We start from the raw sequence: 25,072 nt of genomic DNA, 5'->3' as shown, positions 1-25,072 counted from the left end.
CTTGCGCGTAGCAGCACTACAAATACCCCAGCGACACGTTCCGCTCACTCTTTCGCTCTTTCCCCACTCCGACGCCCCAGAACACCGCCGCCGCCGCACAGAGCTCCGCCGCCGCCTGTCCGCAGTGGAACTCATAGCTCCGTTCCTCCTCCGCCCGCGCTGACCCCGCCACTAGCTCCGCCTCGCCCTCGTGCAGCTAGTCGACCTCTTCTCGTCCCATAATCCCCACCGGAGCACCGTTCCCACCGATCCAGTTCACCAGCGACCGCCGTGCTCCGCCGACCCGCCTCCTCCAGCCATCTCTTCGCGACCCAAGAGCACCCAAGGGTTCGCCTCGTTCCCCTTTAGCTCCTCCACCCCCTATTCCTCGCCGCCGCCGACCCCTCTCGCCGGATTTGGCCGGTCAAACCACCCGCCCCTCTCTGACCACGGCCGATGACCCCTCGGTTAGAATTCAAGAAAACCCAGGGGGTTATTTGAATAGCAGTAGACTCAAGTGAATAGTGCCTTTAGGGACCCCTTTGTGATTTTTGCTGTAAACTTTGAAATTCCATAGAAATTCGTAGAAAAATCAGAAAAAGGCAAATCTTGATGTTTTGGAATCCTCATGAAGATATATTTGCATTAGAATCATAATATGTTGGGTGTTAGTTGATAGTTTTTGCTGTAAAAATAGATTTGTATTACTAGTGCATAAATACTAGTTGTTTTTATCTTTTACTTAACTGATGATTGAAACCATGTCTTGCTGTGAAATGTTTATGGTGAGATGTTCATGTGACTCTAGTGTTGCTATAAAAATTTCGTGGTCAGTACTCATGTTTAACCATATCTATGTTTTAATGCTTTTTAAGTAAGATTTAATCTTTATAAATAGTTTCCTTGTTTAAAAATTCCTGATAATATTTATATAGCCTTGTTTTAGTCATATGTTGCTATCTATAAAAATTGAGCTCCAGTTCATGACTAGAACAGGAGCTAAAAATGAATCTTGTTAGATTAATGTATGTTTTGTTTATTTTCTCAGCATTAATCCTATGCAGAATAAATTCTGAAAATTTTACAGTATGTAAGATAACTCTGTGTAGACCTTCTGTTAAATTTCTAGATTCTGTTATACTCTGTTATAATCTGTATAATTCAATATTGTTCTAGGTGTTGTCTGAGTAAATGAATTGTTCTGATTAAATGGCTGCATGAATTGACATGATTTTGACCGAGAAGATTTCTCTATGTACCTTCTGTTTAGAGTAATTTTTTCTGAAATTGTTGCTGCTTGTGTACTGAGTTGTTTATTTGTTAGCAAACTATGTTTTATTTGCTATAGGAAACAACCACCACTTGTTTATCAAGTTAGTAAGCTTCTTTTGTGCCGTTGATTATGATGCCTTGTGTAGTTAGATATGTTAGTTATCTACTCTATAAACGATTGCCCATATACATAAGTTGTGTTGCTATTTGTAGACTACAACTTTATCGTGAAATAAGTGTGATTGTAATTCCATCTATTGCATTACATTTAGATACGACTGCTTTGTCGGACGGAACGTACGAGCTGATCCCGGAGTCTGACGGAGGTGATTTCGAAGCTCAAGTGAACACTGCTGTACTAACTGAAGCCCCGGACCAAAGTTCGGAAGAGCCCAGGGCTAAAATAGTTAGTGACTACCGAGAAGGCAACCCCCGGACATAACCTATATTTCAAATTATTACCATTTATTGTTATTACTTACTTGTGCATTTACAGTTCTTAGGATTTGAATTGAAACCCTAGATGCATGATCCTAGGAACCTATGTACTGAACACTAGACCTGAGTTCGAATAATTGCTAAGCTTTTAGGACCGGTAAAAGTCAAGTGATTGCCTGTCACTCGCGAGCTCTATAGGAATTGCTTGTTTACTTTCTGTTATCAATATAAGGATGATGGATGGGGTTGTGTTCGATATCATGACCTTGTGTGAGACCCCATCTGTGTTGATGAACTTGCTAAGGTCGCAGTGTGTGGTAGTGCTGGTTAAGTTTTTGAACGTACTAGCCACATGCCGTAAATATGGTACGCGGTAAGCCTAGTAGCCGATTGGACCGGTGAGTGGATATACCTTCCACTCTCTCCTAGGGATAGGTTTTATTTTTATGTTGCGCAACACTGCGGCTACGAGGGACAAGGTTGGACCTTGGTGCCCTGTAGTCGGGGAGAGTGGCACTATCCACAGGTCGGAAAGAAAGGTAAACGGTTGTTTGGGAACGACCCGACGGTGTTCCAAACGTGTGTGTTAGGTCTGCCTAGCCAGGTTAACAAATTCGATTTGAATCGTCTGCTTCCCACAGTTTGGGACTGCTTGATCTCTTTGCCACACAGAGTAATAAGAGCAACATTATTATGATCAATCTTGATGTTTGCTTAAAGATCTACCATGGTTGAATAGTAGTTGCTTACATAGAATGGTTAATCAACTAGAATCCTGGAAGCTAAAATTTGAAAGTAAGGACCTACTCTTTATTGCTTTTCAGCAAAAGGAAAACCAGAGCCTCACAGAACCCTGCATAGTCTAGTTAGGTGGGCTACGTATACCCGTTGACGGTTAAGTCTTGCTGAGTATTAGAATACTCAGCCTTGCTGTTGAAACCCTTTTTCAGGTATGAGTTTTGAGGACCAGGTTGCTAGTTTGTCGTGGCCCTGTTCTTTGCCTCCTGGCTGGTCCGTAGAGTGGGATACGTCTTCGGCCGGCAATGACCCTGACGAGTGATACCATGCTTGGGCTAGCCTGGTATACTTTTTGAGACGTGTTGTAGCCGTCGTGTTCTTTTTCCGCAGTTTAAACTCTGAAGCTTTACACTTATGGCTTGTATAACTGTTTTACTGTTGGCGCTCCTTAAGTACCCCTTTTATCCCTTGTTTATCTTTGATAATGGCATGAATTTAATATCAAAATCACTAACCGTCCTAAACCCGTCCTAATTATTGGTCATTTTCACACTTGCACATATATTTTGGAGGAACTTCGTTTTTGCAGGTTTTTGGCCTATTTTGGAGCATGAAATGACGAGGCCCGTGATCGAGCGCTAACACAGAGAAAGACGAAGGCCAAAGCCCATGTTGATTCGAAGCCCATTCATGCGCATCCATCCTCCAAGAGAGCCCAAAGGACCAAGCCCATGAAGATGAGATCAAGATACTTCGGGATTAAGCAAAGCAAATGAAGATTTAAGGAAGGATTCCCTATCCTATCCTTTCCTCGAAGATATCTCCAAGATAACGATGTCCAAAGGGGTGCAATCGTGAAGGACATAAACTCTAGAAGATGCGAGGAGTCTGCACGCGAAAGATGAGACCGAGGCGAGCCCGAAAGGGGGTAAGCCGGCCGGCCTAGGCCCATCGGGCCGGCCGGCCTAGCCCGTTTCCGAGGCGGTTCGGCCTCCCCTTCGACCGGTGGCTTCCTCGGCTTATAAATAGCTCGCACCTTATTCAACTCGGAGCATCCATCCACCCGGAACTCGACGAAAAGCTAGGGCCAAGACCGGAGGGAGACAACGGCCGCCGCAAGTCTTCGAAGTTGTCTAGGAGATGGCTTAGGCCACCCCTAGCTGCCATGGCCTCCCTGCGTGGTTGTGCCATGGTGGAGTTCATGAGCTAGTTGGAGTCGTCAATGGTATGTACTCGGTGGTGACGATCCAAATGAATCTATTATGTGAGTAATGATAATCATGTCTTCCGAATCTATTAGCGATCATGTTCTCTCTTTCGATTTCGTTCTTTTCTTTGGGTTTGCTTCATCTTAGATCTATTATCGATATAGATCTCTTAGCATGATCTTGTAGTCATGGTGGCTAGAGGTTCATTAAGGAACTACCAAAGGGGGTTCGACTTGCTTCAGGGTACTTTCGTCCAAAGGGGGGTGTCGTGACAGGGCGCTTCCACTGAGTAGGTGGGGTATCGAAGGATCGGATTGGAGATTTTGATTTAAAGATGCTTTTGATTGAGATGCATGATTTATTTGCTCGTTAGCTTGAACTACAACTAGATGACGATAGGCCTAGTCATGTCTTTGGTTTTGCTATGATTAAGCCTATGTTCATGGATGAGATCAACCTTTACACAACACTCATATCTATTAAAGGTTACTCTATATGTGCAATTCATGCTTCATGTTAGGATAGATCCATTATATTAGATGGAAAACCTTGGGTAGTTCTTTGTCGATCCACGGATTGATAAAACCTTGGGGGAATACTCTAAGGCAAAAGCTACACGATCCCGTGCGCTTGTAGTATATAAATTGGGGCGCTAAGGAGCGTCAACAAGCTTTTCTAGCGCCGTTGCCGGGGATCGGCAACACGAACCCTAGGGCGATCTATCTAGTTTTTGAACTAACCCTAATTTTATTATTGCATATATCCTGTGTTTCTTGTTTGTGTCCATGAATGCAGGTAAAACCCTAGACACAAAGCGATTGAGAAGTTCTCAACGTCCGTACTTTGACAAGTCCAATCTCACTCAAGCAAGTTGATGACTACATGAAGGCCCGCTCTTTAGTGGTAGGTGCTAACTTTTGTTAGTGGCCCAACATCCGCTATCGAGTCCCCACTCCCCAAAGCAAAAGATGATAAATAAGGTATGCCGCCGTGTCAATTGATTTTAAAGACTAATGTTTTTGGGAAAAATTGTTTGTTCAAGCAATAGGTATGAAGCATGCCCGCGAAGAAAATCGTGCGATCGGATCATCATCATCTCCAAAGTGTTACTGTTGTAATGAGTTTTTCGTCAAAGATCAGAGAAGTACCATGAGCAAATAATAGATTATTTTGAAGGTCCATCAAGTCTACTTTCCAACGCATCAAGAATCATGAATTTTGGAGATCGGTGTGAAGAGTTATGGTAAAATCTTTCAACGCTGCGCGTTCTGAAATGTCTCGGGACAGAGCGTAGTGCCGGAGTAAAATGACAATAACTTCTTCATCCGGAGTCCGTTTGGGATCAATGACCACTCGTTGAAAAGGTAATTTCATAAGGCTTTCCATGGAGTAGAATTTTGGTACATGTTCTGTGCAGGATGATCAAGGAATTCAATGAAGAAGAGGCAGAAAAAACAATGGATAAAGTGATGACGATGTCGCAAGATGTTTGGAGAACCTTGTGCACAAAAGTTGATGATTTGAAGTTGACCAACGCTAGAGGCAACAAGATTAGAGGAACCATGATGCCACCCATCTTCTCCATGGGATGCTCAAGAAGCTTCTAGTCGATTGCAATCAAAGAAAGAGACCACTCTGATCATCGACACAAAGCACGGGAGCCTCCTTCTATCCCGACACCTTAGGCAAAGCAAGAACCATGGAGACCGACCATTGGAGCCATGTTACTCACTGGTGAATCAATGGTGATGACCTTGAAGCCAAGGATGTACAACAAGACGCTCCGAAAACCACAAGATCAAGATCATCGACATCTTCGGATCGATTCGTAAGAAGTCATTATTATCATCAATATTCTGCTCAACCTCAGAAGCAAATAGCAGCATATTTTTGGATATTCAAAAGCTCCACGAAGTTCTCGTCCCAACGAATCAAGAACCAAGTCAATCAGAGATTCCTACAAGCGGGTATGGCCAAAACATTGAAGGTTGTGCACTCTGAAAATTTCTGGATAGCACGCAGCGCCAAAAGTGAAACGTGCATAACTCCCTCGTTTGGACTCCGTTTAAAGCGAATGACCACTCGTTGGAAAGGTAATTTCATAAACTTTTCAATAGACCTATATTTTGGTATATGTTCTGTTGAGTATACAGGAGAGATTCTACAAAGAAGAGGCAGGAGCAATGCAATGAGAACAAGATAGAAAAGATGACGATGACAACAATGAAGGGGAGCTTGGGCGATGTTTTCATCAAGCATACATGATAAAATTCAGAGGCTTGGAGCAGAGGAAGAACCCCAATGACATTGGCAAATGAAGGCACAAGCGGTCGACCTTTGACAAACGAAGATGTTGCAAACAAACCACGACGGATTACAAGAGCGCAACATTCAACACATGGAGACGTGAGAAGCAAATCACGACGGACCACGAGGAGTGCATCAAGATGACATATCGCACAAAGCACCACGACTCCAATGAGTATGAAAAAGCTCTGAGGCTAAGGTATACAGTGAATTCTCAAGCTTCTATTGGTTTTGTTGATAATCGTTAAAAATCTCATGCTCGAACCAATAGTCGGAATGAAAGTTCAAATTCTATGCCTTGTTCTTTTCATGATGATAGGCTAGAGTTTCTTGAGAAGATTGATTTCATGCTTAAAGAACCTCTGCCTAATAATGAGCTCCGCGCTATGCAAGAAACACATGCTGCATTTAATTACACCATGCCTTGTTGATGAAATTTAATTGAGGATGTGATTATGTTGCATATGTTTACAAATAATTGCAAATCTCGATCTTGCTTTGCGCTTGGTCAAGCTCATGACCCTAAAAGAGCACATGTCGGGAGAAGCCCCGAATTTCACTAACCATGCAGGATATGAAACTCAAATGATGAGGAGGGAAACTGTGCCCAAAATTTTGAACACCATCATCAACATCTTCAAGTTTCAAGAACGGACGTCGCTAAGCCTCATCAATTTTGTGCACAAGTCCAGATATTTACAATGCAAGAAATTTGAATATTCAGGATCTCCATCAAGTCCTTGGTTCAACGCATCCATGATCGATACAATTGAAGACCCACGGGAGGAGCTATGTCTCAAACATCGGAGATGCACGTGCTGAAATCAGCACGGGGCAGATTGCAGTGACGGGGAAAAGGAGGCATAACTCCCTCAATTGGAATGCGTTTTGGGCAAATGAAGACTTGTTGGAAAGAAGATTTCGTGCACCTTGCATTGGATCAATTGGTTGGCGCAACTCCCAATCTGGACAAAGAGTAAAATCCGTGAAAAGAAAGGTAGCGACGAAGGAGAACAAAGAAGGAGGTGACCATGATGTGAGAGACGGTTGGGCAAGTTTTCCATTAAGCGTGATTGATCATGTCCAAGATGAGAAGTGGAATAAGTATGGAACACCTTCACCTCTTGCATGAAGGACCATGGCTTCGCATCAATGAGAAGGTATGTAAGAAAGTCGAGCTCTATGACTCTAAATGAAGCGCTTTGCGGGAGGCAACCCGATCTTTTTATTTTATATATATTAATATGACCGTCTACAATGCACTCTTTAATCGGAATATCAAGTAACATTGTACCATTGCTCTAATAAAAACCACAACTTCATGTTGTTCATTCTAAATGTTATTGAGGGAGCACTTTGTTATTTGATCTTGGGAAACTTGTAGACCTTTTTGTGTGCCTATTAGTGTCTTGAGTCTTTTTCTTTGTGTCCCTTTTAGAGAGATTTATGAAGCATTGCACCACCCTTTGATTCTAAACTTGTGGCTAGTTAACTTAGGCTAACTCTTTTTTTTAGGACCTCCATATTTTCATGTCACATCATTTTGTTTGACCATATTGTTCTCCAACCTCATGTGCATTTTATTCTCCACTTTGCACTTCATTTACATTTTGCATCCACCTCATTGTCCTCACTTTCATATTGTTAGCTTGATCCTTCGGTAGAACTTTATTGATGAAAGCTTTCATTTCCATGTTAATGCTTGACGTGAGCATTTTCCTTTTTGCAATCTTGTGTAAACATGGTGTTTAGACATGATTGAAGACCATCATCATTCAGTTTTATAAACCAAGCTATGAGGTTACATTTGGTTGGTTTATAAGCTTTGCAATGCGCTTTATTTTTTCTTGTGCTATGAAGGCCTATTGATCTTGGGATAGACATGGTGTTTTGACCATGGTTAAATAAGTCTTTGTGGCTATGGAGAAGTTCGGCAACCTAGTTGTAAACATGGTGTTTAGAACTAGGTGTAAACATTGTCTTTGTTTATATACCTTCCTCTCATTTGCATTTACACTAGCACACACGTACACTCACTAGGTTTTTATTTTTTCGCTAAGCTAGCTAAGCCACAAATTGAGATCTTAGGAATGGTAGGTTTGTTGGCAATTGTCTCTACTCCCGACTGTCACCTTGGGGGTAGATTGTGCACTTGAATTGTTTTGCAGGCATGACAAAGCGTTCCCATGAATTCGTGATCAAAGAAGAAATCAAATTCGTCAATATCTCCAAAGTTCGAAAGCAAGCCCCGCTATTTTCATCAAATTTTGCACATGGACAGAGATGTACAAGGAAGAAAAATTTGATATTCAGAAGCTCCATGAAATTCCCGTTCCAACGCATCTAAGATCAATGAATTTGAAGACCCGTACAAGGAGATATGGCAAGAACATTGGACGTTGCGCGTTCTGAAATTCGTCGAGACAGATTGCAGCGATGGGATGAAATGGACATAACTCTCTTGTTCGGAATCAGTTTTGGGCGAATGAGGACTCGTTGGAAAGGAAAATTCATGCACTTCGCAATGGAGCAATGTTTCAGTACATGTTCTGTTCTGGAAACTCAAAGAAAAAATTCATGATGATGAGGCAGTAATGGGACAACGAGGAATTGAAGGAGGCGATGACGATGTGAAGCAATGATTGGGACCATGACTTAGTACAAGAAGAAGTTGAAGGAAATTGAGGCAACAAAGGTGATGACACATTGAAGATAATATTCATACACATGAGGGAAGGACTTCAAGAATTTCAAGATGGTCCATCTTCTCCTTCCACGCCTAGCATCATGCTAAGCATGGGGGAGGATTTCGTGGACAAGGAAGAAAGATCTCATGGAGTAAGATAATCACGGTTGCCACAAGATGCTCATGATTCTTCTTCCATGCTTAGCACAATGCTTAAGTATGGGGGAGTCCGCGCTACACTTCATTACGAGCATCGAGAAGGACGGTAATTCTTCCTCAACTCTCTCTTTTTCTAAATGCTTGTACATATATGCCTTCAACCATAGATGCAACCTTTGTATATACCTCTCAACCTATCACATGGCTTCTAGGAGGACAACCTAGTTTTGTTTTTGTTTTCAATAAGTGTAGGATCACCATCACTTTGTGCTCACCACATTGATACATTTTGGCAATGCCTTATGCTTATGGAAAAATGATGAAAGTTGCTGCTTTGTTTTACCTACGCTATGTTGTATATGACTTGACCATTTGCTCTCAATTAAATGGAATTAAAATAATTAAATACCGGCTCTTTTATTTGTGGAGGTTAAATGACTAAATTCTAAACCCACTTATTCTATGTTGCTCTTTGATTTAAGTCTACCGATGACCTTACACCTTGTGATTGTTTAATTTGAAAACTTAATTCCTATGCTATCTACAGTTGTGAATCTCTTGCAAAGTTCTACCTACCAAAGCCTATACATATATATTCTTTCATGATGAAACCTTTAGATTGCAAACTTATATTTTGATGAGTTGGATTAAGATTGATTTCTTTGGTATGAGACTAAGAAGCTGGTCATTCTATTTTTTTTGTGTAACCTTCTTTTTGCTAGCCTATTTATCCATGCATTGTGAGTTTCTACTTCATGTTGTTCATTCTAAATGTTATTGAGGGAGCACTTTGTTATTTGATCTTGGGAAACTTGTAGACCTTTTTGTGTGCCTATTAGTGTCTTGAGTCTTTTTCTTTGTGTCCTTTTTAGAGAGATTTATGAAGCATTGCACCACCCTTTGATTCTAGGGTTAGTTGGATCCATGCCACTCCAATTTCTTGAAATTGGATCTCATGTTGAAAATCATGCCATTGAGTGGCATGATTTTCAACATGACACCCAAATTCACGGAGTTGTGGTGGCATGAATCGAATTTTCCCTTGATTCTAAACTTGTGGCTAGTTAACTTAGGCTAACTCTTTTTTTTAGGACCTCCATATTTTCATGTCACATCATTTTGTTTGACCATATTGTTCTCCCACCTCATGTGCATTTTATTCTCCACTTTGCACTTCATTTACATTTTGCATCCACCTCATTGTCCTCACTTTCATATTGTTAGCTTGATCCTTCGGTAGAACTTTATTGATGAAAGCTTTCATTTCCATGTTAATGCTTGACGTGAGCATTTTCCTTTTTGCAATCTTGTGTAAACATGGTGTTTAGACATGATTGAAGACCATCATCATTCAGTTTTATAAACCAAGCTATGAGGTTGCATTTGGTTGGTTTATAAGCTTTGCAATGCGCTTTATTTTTTCTTGTGCTATGAAGGCCTATTGATCTTGGGATAGACATGGTGTTTTGACCATGGTTAAATAAGTCTTTGTGGCTATGGAGAAGTTCGGCAACCTAGTTGTAAACATGGTGTTTAGAACTAGGTGTAAACATTGTCTTTGTTTATATACCTTCCTCTCATTTGCATTTACACTAGCACACACGTACACTCACTAGGTTTTTATTTTTTCGCTAAGCTAGCTATGCCACAAATTGAGATCTTAGGAATGGTAGGTTTGTTGGCAATTGTCTCTACTCCCGACTGTCACCTTGGGGGTAGATTGTGCACTTGAATTGTTTTGCAGGCATGACAAAGCGTTCCCATGAATTCGTGATCAAAGAAGAAATCAAATTCGTCAATATCTCCAAAGTTCGAAAGCAAGCCCCGCTATTTTCATCAAATTTTGCACATGGACAGAGATGTACAAGGAAGAAAAAATTGATATTCAGAAGCTCCATGAAATTCCCGTTCCAACGCATCTAAGATCAATGAATTTGAAGACCCGTACAAGGAGATATGGCAAGAACATTGGACGTTGCGCGTTCTGAAATTCGTCGAGACAGATTGCAGCGATGGGATGAAATGGACATAACTCTCTTGTTCGGAATCAGTTTTGGGCGAATGAGGACTCGTTGGAAAGGAAAATTCATGCACTTCGCAATGGAGCAATGTTTCAGTACATGTTCTGTTCTGGAAACTCAAAGAAAAAATTCATGATGATGAGGCAGTAATGGGACAACGAGGAATTGAAGGAGGCGATGACGATGTGAAGCAATGATTGGGACCATGACTTAGTACAAGAAGAAGTTGAAGGAAATTGAGGCAACAAAGGTGATGACACATTGAAGATAATATTCATACACATGAGGGAAGGACTTCAAGAATTTCAAGATGGTCCATCTTCTCCTTCCACGCCTAGCATCATGCTAAGCATGGGGGAGGATTTCGTGGACAAGGAAGAAAGATCTCATGGAGTAAGATAATCACGGTTGCCACAAGATGCTCATGATTCTTCTTCCATGCTTAGCACAATGCTTAAGTATGGGGGAGTCCGCGCTACACTTCATTACGAGCATCGAGAAGGACGGTAATTCTTCCTCAACTCTCTCTTTTTCTAAATGCTTGTACATATATGCCTTCAACCATAGATGCAACCTTTGTATATACCTCTCAACCTATCACATGGCTTCTAGGAGGACAACCTAGTTTTGTTTTTGTTTTCAATAAGTGTAGGATCACCATCACTTTGTGCTCACCACATTGATACATTTTGGCAATGCCTTATGCTTATGGAAAAATGATGAAAGTTGCTGCTTTGTTTTACCTACGCTATGTTGTATATGACTTGACCATTTGCTCTCAATTAAATGGAATTAAAATAATTAAATACCGGCTCTTTTATTTGTGGAGGTTAAATGACTAAATTCTAAACCCACTTATTCTATGTTGCTCTTTGATTTAAGTCTACCGATGACCTTACACCTTGTGATTGTTTAATTTGAAAACTTAATTCCTATGCTATCTACAGTTGTGAATCTCTTGCAAAGTTCTACCTACCAAAGCCTATACATATATATTCTTTCATGATGAAACCTTTAGATTGCAAACTTATATTTTGATGAGTTGGATTAAGATTGATTTCTTTGGTATGAGACTAAGAAGCTGGTCATTCTATTTTTTTTGTGTAACCTTCTTTTTGCTAGCCTATTTATCCATGCATTGTGAGTTTCTACTTCATGTTGTTCATTCTAAATGTTATTGAGGGAGCACTTTGTTATTTGATCTTGGGAAACTTGTAGACCTTTTTGTGTGCCTATTAGTGTCTTGAGTCTTTTTCTTTGTGTCCTTTTTAGAGAGATTTATGAAGCATTGCACCACCCTTTGATTCTAGGGTTAGTTGGATCCATGCCACTCCAATTTCTTGAAATTGGATCTCATGTTGAAAATCATGCCATTGAGTGGCATGATTTTCAACATGACACCCAAATTCACGGAGTTGTGGTGGCATGAATCGAATTTTCCCTTGATTCTAAACTTGTGGCTAGTTAACTTAGGCTAACTCTTTTTTTTAGGACCTCCATATTTTCATGTCACATCATTTTGTTTGACCATATTGTTCTCCCACCTCATGTGCATTTTATTCTCCACTTTGCACTTCATTTACATTTTGCATCCACCTCATTGTCCTCACTTTCATATTGTTAGCTTGATCCTTCGGTAGAACTTTATTGATGAAAGCTTTCATTTCCATGTTAATGCTTGACGTGAGCATTTTCCTTTTTTGCAATCTTGTGTAAACATGGTGTTTAGACATGATTGAAGACCATCATCATTCAGTTTTATAAACCAAGCTATGAGGTTGCATTTGGTTGGTTTATAAGCTTTGCAATGCGCTTTATTTTTTCTTGTGCTATGAAGGCCTATTGATCTTGGGATAGACATGGTGTTTTGACCATGGTTAAATAAGTCTTTGTGGCTATGGAGAAGTTCGGCAACCTAGTTGTAAACATGGTGTTTAGAACTAGGTGTAAACATTGTCTTTGTTTATATACCTTCCTCTCATTTGCATTTACACTAGCACACACGTACACTCACTAGGTTTTTATTTTTTTCGCTAAGCTAGCTATGCCACAAATTGAGATCTTAGGAATGGTAGGTTTGTTGGCAATTGTCTCTACTCCCGACTGTCACCTTGGGGGTAGATTGTGCACTTGAATTGTTTTGCAGGCATGACAAAGCGTTCCCATGAATTCGTGATCAAAGAAGAAATCAAATTCGTCAATATCTCCAAAGTTCGAAAGCAAGCCCCGCTATTTTCATCAAATTTTGCACATGTACAGAGATGTACAAGGAAGAAAAATTTGATATTCAGAAGCTCCATGAAATTCCCGTTCCAACACATCTAAGATCAATGAATTTGAAGACCCGTACAAGGAGATATGGCAAGAACATTGGACGTTGCGCGTTCTGAAATTCGTCGAGACAGATTGCAGCGATGGGATGAAATAGACATAACTCTCTTGTTCGGAATCAGTTTTGGGCGAATGAGGACTCGTTGGAAAGGAAAATTCATGCACTTCGCAATGGAGCAATGTTTCTGTACATGTTCTGTTCTGGAAACTCAAAGAAAAAATTCATGATGATGAGGCAGCAATGGGACAACGAGGAATTGAAGGAGGCGATGACGATGTGAAGCAATGATTGGGACCATGACTTAGTACAAGAAGAAGTTGAAGGAAATTGAGACAACAAAGGTGATGACACATTGAAGATAATATTCATACACATGAGGGAAGGACTTCAAGAATTTCAAGATGGTCCATCTTCTCCTTCCACGCCTAGCATCATGCTAAGCATGGGGGAGGATTTCGTGGACAAGGAAGAAAGATCTCATGGAGTAAGATAATCACGGTTGCCACAAGATGCTCATGATTCTTCTTCCATGCTTAGCACAATACTTAAGTATGGGGGAGTCCGCGCTACACTTCATTACGAGCATCGAGAAGGACGGTAATTCTTCCTCAACTCTCTCTTTTTCTAAATGCTTGTACATATATGCCTTCAACCATAGATGCAACCTTTGTATATACCTCTCAACCTATCACATGGCTTCTAGGAGGACAACCTAGTTTTGTTTTTGTTTTCAATAAGTGTAGGATCACCATCACTTTGTGCTCACCACATTGATACATTTTGGCAATGCCTTATGCTTATGGAAAAATGATGAAAGTTGCTGCTTTGTTTTACCTACGCTATGTTGTATATGACTTGACCATTTGCTCTCAATTAAATGGAATTAAAATAATTAAATACCGGCTCTTTTATTTGTGGAGGTTAAATGACTAAATTCTAAACCCACTTATTCTATGTTGCTCTTTGATTTAAGTCTACCGATGACCTTACACCTTGTGATTGTTTAATTTGAAAACTTAATTCCTATGCTATCTACAGTTGTGAATCTCTTGCAAAGTTCTACCTACCAAAGCCTATACATATATATTCTTTCATGATGAAACCTTTAGATTGCAAACTTATATTTTGATGAGTTGGATTAAGATTGATTTCTTTGGTATGAGACTAAGAAGCTGGTCATTCTATTTTTTTGTGTAACCTTCTTTTTGCTAGCCTATTTATCCATGCATTGTGAGTTTCTACTTCGGGAATTTTACAAACCTCGCTGGATATCCACCCTAAACCAAAAATATCTTTTTGTGATTACATCCTTGACTACTACCCAATTTGAGTATGGATTATCATTTCGATGGAATCAAAAGAATCAAGGGCACCATATAAAGAAAAGTTTTGGGAGACAAGGCTCTCCGGAGATTCAAGAGGTTATACGAAGAAGAAGGTGAATTTGAGATACTTACCCTAGCTAGTTGGTTCTCCCACTATTCATACTCGAGGACGAGCATTCGTTCAAGCATGGGGGGATGGCTGGGTAAGTATTCTATGCTATCAAAAGTTCTAAGGAGCATAAAGAAAGAAAAAAAAAAGAAAGAAAGAGAAAATTAGAAAAATGAAAAAAAGGGAGAAAAGAAAAGAAAAATGAAAGAAAAAAAAAGAGAAGAATAAAATGCTCCTTATCTCTTTTTGGCTTCATTAATTTTCCAAGTTACTTTGAAGAATTATTCCATACTCAAATCTTCCAACCATGTGCAATCCGATAACGAGAACTTCATTTGTGTCTCGGGATCATCCATTTGTCACTTGCACATGTCCACCTATCTAAATGTGTGTGTTTCATCTTTCTCCCTCTCCAACATTATTTTCCAATGGCCTTTTTGACTAGTCTCAGTAAATCCAATAGATCTCTCTCTTAGTTTGACAATATTTCAGATATAATGTTTTGCTAGGATTGTTTTTACCTACCAAGCTCCACATAAGCCTTCCACTTTTATATATGAGTAGAATAGGTTGAAGACAATCTATTGTAGGCTTGAGCGACTTGATGAGATGAGTATTTCCATGATCTTTTGCAAGAGAACCTCACTTATGTTTGATATGCATTCTTTTGAAAACTCTTCACGATGAAACAAGGTAAATGTTTGAAGTTCGCTTAAGTTTGAGAGCATTGCATTTATTTATTATTGTGGATTGTTCTTTAATTTCTAGTTTATCTTCCATAATGAAAAAGTAGCTGGTCACAACATGAACTTAAATGCTAAAGTACTTGAGAGAGCAATATGTCTTGTTATGTATGACTAAGTGCAGAGAGGACATTGAGGGGCAACGCTGATTTCTTTATAAGCAAAGCTCCTGGACTTACTCGAGGACGAGCAAGGTTTAAGCATGGGAGGAATGTTGGTGCTCCTTAAGTACCCCTTTTATCCCGTGTTTATCCTTGATAATGGCATGAATTTAATATCAAAATCACTAACCGTCCTAACCCCGGCCTAATTATTGGTCATTTTCACACTTGCACATATATTTTGGAGGAACTTCGTTTTTGCAAGTTTTTGGCCTATTTTGGAGCATGAAATGACGAGGCCCGTGATCGAGCGCTAACACAGAGAAAGACGAAGGCCAAAGCCCATGTTGATTCGAAGCCCATTCATGCACATCCATCCTCCAAGAGAGCCCAAAGGACCAAGACCATGAAGATGAGATCAAGATACTTCGGGATTAAGCAAAGCAAATGAAGATTTAATGAAGGATTCCCTATCCTATCCTTTCCTCGAAGATATCTCCAAGATAACGATGTCCAAAGGGGTGCAATCGTGAAGGACATAAACTCTAGAAGACGCGAGGAGTCTGCACGCGAAAGATGAGACCGAGGCGAGCCCGAAAGGGGGTAGGCCGGCTGGCCTAGGCCCATCGGGCCGGCCGGCCTAGCCCGTTTCCGAGGTGGTTCGGCCTCCCCTTCGACCGGTGGCTTCCTCAGCTTATAAATAGCTCGCACCTTATTCAACTCGGAGCATCCATCCACCCAAAACTCGACGAAAAGCTAGGGCCAAGACCAGAGGGAGACGACGGCCGCCGCAAGTCTTCGAAGTTGTCTAGGAGATGGCTTAGGCCACCCCTAGCTGCCATGGCCTCCCTGCATGGTTGTGCCATGGTGGAGTTCATGAGCTAGTTGGAGTCGTCAATGGTATGTACTCGGTGGTGACGATCCAAACGAATCTATTATGTGAGTAATGATAATCATGTCTTCCAAATCTATTAGCGATCATGTTCTCTCTTTCGATTTCGTTCTTTTCTTTGGGTTTGCTTCATCTTAGATCTATTATCGATATAGATCTCTTAGCATGATCTTGTAGTCATGGTGGCTAGAGGTTTATGGCAGAACTACCAAAGGGGGTTCGACTTGCTTCAGGGTACTTTCGTCCAAAGGGGGGGTGTCGTGACAGGGCGCTTCCACTGAGTAGGTGGGGTATCGAAGGATCGGATTGGAGATTTTGATTTAAAGATGCTTTTGATTGAGATGCATGATTTATTTGCTCGTTAGCTTGAACTACAACTAGATGACGATAGGCCTAGTCATGTCTTTGATTTTGCTATGATTATGCCTATGTTCATGGATGAGATCAACCTTTACACAGCACTCATATCTATTAAAGGTTACTCTATATGTGCAATTCATGCTTCATGTTAGGATAGATCCGTTATATTAGATGGAAAACCTTGGGTAGTTATTTATCGATCCACGGATTGATAAACCTTGGGGGAATACTCTAAGGGAAAAGCTACATGATCCCGTGTGCTTGCGGTATATAAATTGGGGCGCTAAGGAGCGTCAACATTTACTAAGTTTAGTTCTGTAATAATGGTTTGAACTGGTTTGTAATTACTACTGAGCTTGTGTTGTAAAATTTGTGGTTGTAATATCTCTGGACTCACCTTCGTGTGGGGTATGCTTGTTCGATCCGAGAACCGGTGGTTGTATCGGGACGTTACCCGACAGACAAAGAATTGTTCCGTTTGAAGTGCATTGAGCCGGTGTTGCCTTTGTGGTGATGGCCTGCGCACTTGAGCCGGGATAATTCAGGTGGTTCTGCCACAGTATCTATGCATGAAGATACCTTCGGCAGGGGGAGTCATGACAGTCTACGGCAATAAAGAAGAAGCGCGCAGGTGCGAAGATAACGCGTATAGCACCAACAAAACTGTGCATACCATTGAGGCTACCGAAGAGGACACAAGAACATTTCTTGCCGAAGACATGCGAAGAGACCATAAAAATGAAGGGGTCTCACCAGCAGAACATACAAAGAAGGTACCATTATGCGAAGATGTGCCTGATCGTTTGGTGATCATCGGCAAGGAGCTCAAGGAGCACGAAGAGGTAAGACTCATACTGTTTCTGAGGAACAATCAAGACGTCTTCGCATGGTCTTCGTCTGACCTGCGAGGAGTCAGTCGAGAAGTCATTGAGCATACGCTTACAATCAACCCGAAGGCAAAACCGATAAAGCAGGGGCAGAAGTCAATGTCCGAAGAGAGGAAGAAAGCAGCACAGGGTGAGGTGCAGAAATTGCTAGACGCAGGTGTCATTCGCGAGGTGCAATACCCAGAGTGGTTGGCAAATGTGGTCATGGTACCGAAGAAGAATGGGAAATGGAGAATGTGCATCGACTTCACCAACCTCAATAAGGCTTGTTCGAAGGATGAATACCCTTTGCCTCGCATCGACACATTGGTCGATGCGGCGACCTGCTCAGAAATGCTGAGCATGCTGGATTGTTTCTCCGGCTATCACCAGATTTTCATGAATAAGGGGGATGAAGAGAAAACTAGTTTCACCACTCCCTTCGGGACATACTATTACATCAGGATGCTAGAAGGCCTTCGCAACGCAGGCTGTACATTTAACAGAATGATTAAGAAGGTGCTCGGGGGTCAGCTAGACAGAAACATCTCCGCATATGTGGATGACGTGGTTGTTTGAAGCAAGAAAAAAGAAGATCACATACATCATCTTCGTGAAACATTTGCAAACCTTCACCGGCACGGGATAAAGCTAAACCCTGAAAAATGTGTCTTCGGTGTTCGAAGAGGCAAGCCATTGGGTTGTATGATCACAGAAAGGGGTATAGAGGCGAACCTTGAGAAGATCGAGGCAATCGGGCGGATGAAGCCGCCAACCACAAAGAAAGGAGTTCAAAAATTGACAGGTCGATTGGCTTCGCTGAACAGATTCATCTCCAGGTCGGCAGAAAAGTCTCTCCCATTCTTCAAAGCACTGAAAGGAGCTGGCAACATGCAATGGGGCGAAGAGAAAGCGAAGGCGTTTGAAGCATTGAAAACATTTATAGAAAACCTGGCAGTCATGTCCAGCCCTTCTGAGAAGGCAGAGCTCTTGCTGTACATCGCCACTTCGGGTGCCGCGGTCAGTGCAGCTCTCGTCGAAGAGAGATTAATCGAAGGCGAACTTAAGCAAGTCCCCATCAATTTCGTCTCCGAAGCCCTGAGTGGCTCGAAACTACTATACTCCAAAATGGAAAAAATGGCTTACACAGTAGTCATGGCTTCGCGCAAGCTTTGCTACTATTTCCAGAGTCACAAGATAAAAGTTCCAACTTCATTCCCTCTTCGGGATATGTTTGAAAACAAGGAGGCCTCCGGTAGAATAGGCAAATGGGCTACAAAACTAGCGGAGCATACAATTGACTTCATCCCCAGAACAGCAATCAAGTCCCAGGTCTTGGCAGAGTTCATTGCAGACTGGACTCCAGCGGTGTCTTCGCAAGAAACACTAAAGTTAGAATCAATATGGCAGCTTGAATGTGATGGGGCATACCAGAGAGATGGGGCAGGGGCTTCGGCAATCCTCACCGTCCCATCGGGCACACAATTGAAATATGCAACGAGGCTAGACTTCAAAGGGTGCACAAACAATGTTGCAGAATATGAAGGCGTGCTCCTAGGTCTTCGCAAGACAAGAGCACTAGGAGCGCGAAGGATGTCCATCAGATCCGACTCGGAGCTAATCACCGGACACATCAATAAAACCAATAGAGCACTGAAGCCGGAGATGTCAAAGTATCTGGCAGCCGTCCAAAGCATGGAGAGGTTTTTCCTTGGATTCAGCATACGGAGCTTCCCAAGATTGCAAAACAAGCAAGCCGATATACTGGCAAAGGCCGCAGCTCAATATGATCTGCTGCCACCAGTTGTATTCTTTGAAACATTGAAGCAGAGCTCTGTCAACTGTGCCGAAGAGCCTGTAAAATTCATCAATGCCATAACTAGCGAAGACTGGAGGGCAACCATAATGGCCTATCTACGAGGGCATTTCGTCCCTGACGATGACAAGGAAGAAAAGATAATGGCTCTTCGTGCTCGCAACTACAAAATCATCAACGAAAACCTATATCAAGGGGGTGTCTGTGCGCCCCTCCTGAAGTGCATCTCTTGTGAAGAAGGCTGACAGTTGCTCGAAGATATTCACGCAGGCATGTGCTCTTCGCACATTGCAACAAGGGCATTGGTAGGCAAAGCCTTTCGCGAAGGCTTCTATTGGCCTTCGGCGGTTGCAGATGCGCACGAAGTGGTCCGAAAATGCTCAAATTGCCAAAGGCGTGCACCATACAGCAAATTTCCACCAGACGAAGTGTAGTTATTGCCTCCGGTGTGGCCCCTCGCTCGATGGGACATCGACATTGTAGGGCCTTTCCCACGGCACCAGGAAACTACAAGTATGCTGCAGTCGCAGTAGAATATTTCTTGAAGTGGGTCGAAGCCAAGGCTCTCAGAGATATCACAGCCGGAGCCTTGCAGAAGTTCTTCTGGCAAAACATTCTGTGCCTCTTCGGCGTACCAAAAGAAGTCACCGTAGACAACGGCAAGCAATTTGATTGCACCACATTCAGAGACTTCACCACACAGCTTGGGACGAAGCTATGTTTCGCTTCGGTCTATCACCCGCAATCGAACGGCATGGTGGAAAGGGCCAACGGCATCATCTTCGCAGGCATAAAGAAGAATATCACCGGGTTGCCGAAGGGGAAGTGGATAGATGAGTTATCAAGGGTAATTTGGTCACACAATACGACAGAGTCAAGGACAACAAAGTTTACTCCGTTCAAGCTGTTGTACGGCGAAGAAGCTATCACGCCCGAAGAAATCAAGCTCAAATCTTGGAGGACGTCCGAAGGGACGGACAATATAGAGGAAGACATAAAGCCTTCAATTGACACAATCGAGGCAGCAAAGATGCAAGCAGCAATCAACCTCGGCAAATACCAAGAAGAAACTCGAAGATGGAAGAACAAGAAGGTGAAACCCAAGGAGATTCAAGAAGGGGATCTTGTGCTTCGCAGAATCCCGAAGGCCAAACAGAAAGGGAAGATGCATAGCAAGTGGGATGGACCATTCATTGTCGCCTCCATGGTGAAACCAGAAGTCTGCAGACTTCGCACACTGGAAGGTGTCGAAGACCCATACTCATGGAACAAAGATATGCTGCAAAAGTACTATGTGTAGGAACAATGTAAGAGCCCGCGGAGAAAAATAACCGAAGGGGCTCAACAGTTTAGTATTTATTTCCGCAATTTTTTTTATTTTTTGTTTGCGAGAAATTCGCACAATGTATCGAAGGGACCATACTCTTTTCCTCACAGGGGAAGCCTTCGCACGTTCACTCTGGACGACGGAGGTGTGAGGTTTTTAACGAGGTAGAACCCTGTGTAACCCCTTGTGAAATATAACCAAGGTCCCCCCGAAAAGAAAAACCTCTCAGGAACAGGAATATGGTGAAGGCACCGAAGCGTCTATCCCTCTTCGCCAAGCGAAGAGGGGAGTCATCGGCGCATAAAACAAGCGATGACGCTTGAAAGAAGTAAGCACGGGACGCAATCCCGGATAGGGGCTTCGCTCCCCTTAGCTTTACTTCCAACTAAATAACAAAGTCCTTATGAGCGAAAAGCCTATGCCAAAAAAGTCCTTGCGAGCGAAGAGCCCAAGGCAGAAATTTGAAGTCATAAAAGTCCTTATGAGAGAAAAGCCTAAGGCAGAAAAGTCCTTGCGAGCGAAGAGCCCAAGGCAGAAATTCGAAGACATAAAAGTCCTTATGAGCGAAAACCTAAGGCAGAAAAGTCCTTGCGAGCGAAGAGCCCAAGGCAGAATTTCGAAGACATAAAAGTCCTTATGAGCAAAAAGCCTAAGGCAGAAAAGTCCCTGCGAGCGAAGAGCCCAAGGCAGAAATTCGAAGACATAAAAGTCCTTATGAGCGAAAAGCCTAAGGCAGAAAAGTCCTTCCGAGCGAAGAGCCCAAGGCAGAAATTCGAGACATAAAAGTCCTTATGAGCGAAAAGCCTAAGGCAGAAAAGTCCTTGCGAGCGAAGAGCCCAAGATAGAAATTCGAAGACATAAAAGTCCTTATGAGCGAAAAGCCTAAGGCAGAAAAGTCCTTGCAAGCGAAGAGCCCAAGGCAGAAGTTCGAAGACAAAAAATCTTCATGAGCGAAGATCCCAGTGCAGGAAAGTCGATGAGCAAAGAACCAAAGTCGAAATCTTACGCGTGAAAATTCATCGCCCCCCGCAAGTCGAGCAAAGGGGGTTGGCGCTTCGCAAAACGTACATATGCTCGAATGCGGCGTCGATGACTTTCATCCTCTCGCCCGTGCAAAAGGCGGGGGAGGGGGTGGCACTTCGCAAAATAACAATTTGCACAGTCGAAGGATAAAATTAGGAAGCATAAATATATTCATTTGTATATAAAAAGAACAGTTCGCGTTACAAGAAAAATTACACTTCGCAATAATAGTGAAGAAAACGCACGTGTACACTTCGCACAAAAAGCGAAGAAGGGTACAAATTTCTTCCCTTCGCGCTAAGTCGAAGACTCCACGAAAGCTAAATCATGAAGTTACATCTAAAATTTCTTCGTCAAAGATAAGGCAGTCCAAGTCAGATATGACTTCGCGGACTGCAACATCTATTATTTCTTCGGCTGTCCGGCAAAGAAATGCTTCAAATTCAACCCCTGCAAGCGAGGGCACCCCATCGTTAAGAAGACCCTTCGTTAAAAATCCCTTGGCGACGATACATGAATTCATACGGAGCAACCATGTCTTCAATAGGCTCCGGCTTTGGCTCTAGAAGGCCCATGGGCGCTTTATAATGCCTATCGGTGTCCAAAAGACATTTTATTTCACGGCGAAGCCGGCGCTCAGACAGAACTTTTGCGTGTTCTTCGAAATTACACTGGATCAGAGCTAGGGGAGGCGGCGGCTCTGTGTAGCGTGACTCGCTGGAGCAGAGCGTTCTGGGCTAGGGGATGGCCTACGTGCCGTGCTAGTCGGTGCAAAAGGGGTAGGAGGACGGGACGCGGCTCACTGAGGCTCGAATCGAGCTGCGGGGATGTGCAGGGGCGTCGAAGTCGAAGTCCGGCGGCGGCGTGCGCGTTGGAGCTCAGGAACGGGCGCTGCAGTGGTCGGAGCGGAGGGCAGCGGCTCGGGGAAGATCTAGGCATCGAGGCGGAGCCGGTGCGCTGCTCGGCTGGGGCTCCGGTGTGGCGGAGGGGCGTGGCCACGGCGGAGCAGAGTCCTGCGCGGCAATGGCGAGGGCGGTGGCGATGGGATTCGGGGCGGAGGCTGCGGTGTAGCATTGTGGCTTGCAGGAGGGGGTTCACGGCCACTTAAGGAGGGGTCCGGAGAACTTGGGCGGCCGTGCCGGGCGGGGGCGTTGCGGTGATTGCAGCCGCGACCCATGTGCGTGAGGAGCGGATTGCGCAACAGCCTAGCGGGATCCGGGCTCGGTGAGGGAGCTTCTAGAAGGTGAGGCGCTCGGGTGAGGCTGGACGGTAGGCCTTGCGGGGGCTCGGGATGGAGCGGGGCCACGGCGCAGTGAGGTCACGACGCGGGCTGTGCGGAGCACGCAGAGAGCTCAGCGCAAGGGAGAAGAAAGGAAAGGGGGGGAGATGCGCTGACAGGTGGGGCAGGCGGGCCAGTGAGGGAAAGGGGCGATGCACAGCGCGGCTGAGCTGTTGGGCGAGTGAAACGGGCCATGCGGCTCGCTGGACCGGAGGGAGCGGGGCGACCTGGGTCGGGCGCGGGGTGGAGAACGGGCCGAGCGGGGCGAGGGTCGTGCTCCGTGGAGGGAGAGGGAGGAAATGGCCGCGAAAGGGGTTGGGCCCGGGGAAAGGGAACTGGCCACGGGCCGTGGTTTGGGCTAGGTTGAGTTTTCTATTTCTTTTCTTCCTATCTATTTCTAATTCAAACTAACACACAACTAGGTGAATTCAAATTTAAATTTGAATTCACAACTAGCACTCAAACAAATAAATTAACGCACCAGCATGAATGCAACACCAACAATTAAACCTATGATAAAATTTTAATTACTTGAGGAACAAAATTGGATTATATAACATACTAAACACAATAAACCTTAGAAATCTAAATAAAGCGAATTAAATTTATTAATAAATGCTGGAATTTAAATTAGGGTGTTACAGCGGCCCAGCTCCCCTCCCCACGCTCGGCGCAAGTGCCCCGCTCCCGCTCAGCCCCGGCCCACCTACCAGCGCCCCCGCCTTCGCTGACAGGGATGGCCCGCTTGCCAAGTCCATCTCCCTCGCGCCGCGCACGCGCAACGGAACCCCGTGATCCCCGGCCGTGATCTCGCCGGCCTTCCTTATCGGGCGCGCACGCCGAGATCCCCGGCGCCCCCTTTAAACACCCCCCTGTGACCCCCTTTCCCCTATCCTCGCCCCCGCAGCCGCCGCCGTAACCCTAGCGCCGCTCGCCTTGCTCCGCCGCGCAACACCCCCTGCGCCGCCGTGCCCTCGCCGCTCTGCTGCACCTCCGCCACCAAGAAACCCCGCTGGAGCTCCGTCCCGTGCCCAAGACCGACCCCGAGCTCGCTTGCCCCTATCCTGTAACACCCTAATTTAAATTTCAGCATTTATTAATAAATTTAATTGGCTTTATTTAAATTTCTAAGGTTTATTGTGTTAGACTTGCATTTAATCTAAATTTTTGTTCCATAAGTAAATAAAATTTATCATAGGTTTAAATTTTTGTGTTGCATTCATATTGGTGCATAGTTTTAATTGTTTGAGTGTGGTTTGAATTCAAATTTTTATTTGAATTCAAACTTTGTTTGAAATAGAAATAGGAAATAGAGTTAGAATTAAAAAAGGAAAACCAGCCCAAAAACCCAGAAAACAGCCCGGCCCGTCCAACCTCCTCCTCCAACCCAAACGGCCCAGCCCAACTCGGCCCGGCTCCACCCGCCTCCCCGCGCTCGGCCCATGCGCGCTCTCGGCCGCTTCCACTGCGCCCTGACCCACCTTCCAACCTCGCAGGCACACCCCGCATCGAGCCGCGCCGCCCAGACGTCCAGAGGCCCCTTTGCTTCGACCCGTCTCCGACCCCGTCCGAGCGCCGCCGCCCGAGCCTCGTCGCCGGTCCCCTCTGCGCCGTGTCTCCGCCCGTTTCCAAGCTCGGTGAGCTCCCTAGTCCCCGCCATTCTCTTACTCTAAGTTGTAGTAACCGTGGCACTCTCTAGGCCCCAGCGAGCCGCGCGCCGGCGGGCTCTGTCACGCCGAGCCGCCCCCACCGCCGCGCGCCCCTCACCGTACCCCACAGCGCCCCGCCGAGTGCCCCAGTGGCTTACTCATGCCACGGACATGCTACCGGGCTAAACCGCATGCCAAACCGAGCCCTGGAGCGCCAGATGGGCGAACTCCGGCGAGCTTCCACGCTGCACCGCCGCGGGGGAAGAACTCCGGTCACCCGCGCCGCCCATATCGCGCTCAGACAGATCCTGGCCACCCGATCCGAAACAAGCGTCCCTGATTAGATCGAGTCTCCCTCAGATCTGAGCCACTAGATCTAGATCCAACGGCCCTAATCCGTGCGTACCGGTTCGGCCTGGAAGTTTTGTTTAAGAGCCCCTGC

This window comes from Panicum virgatum, chromosome 1K (assembly GCF_016808335.1).
Source record: "Panicum virgatum strain AP13 chromosome 1K, P.virgatum_v5, whole genome shotgun sequence".
Classification (NCBI taxonomy): domain Eukaryota; kingdom Viridiplantae; phylum Streptophyta; class Magnoliopsida; order Poales; family Poaceae; genus Panicum; species Panicum virgatum.
This window is presented reverse-complemented; position numbering follows the sequence as displayed.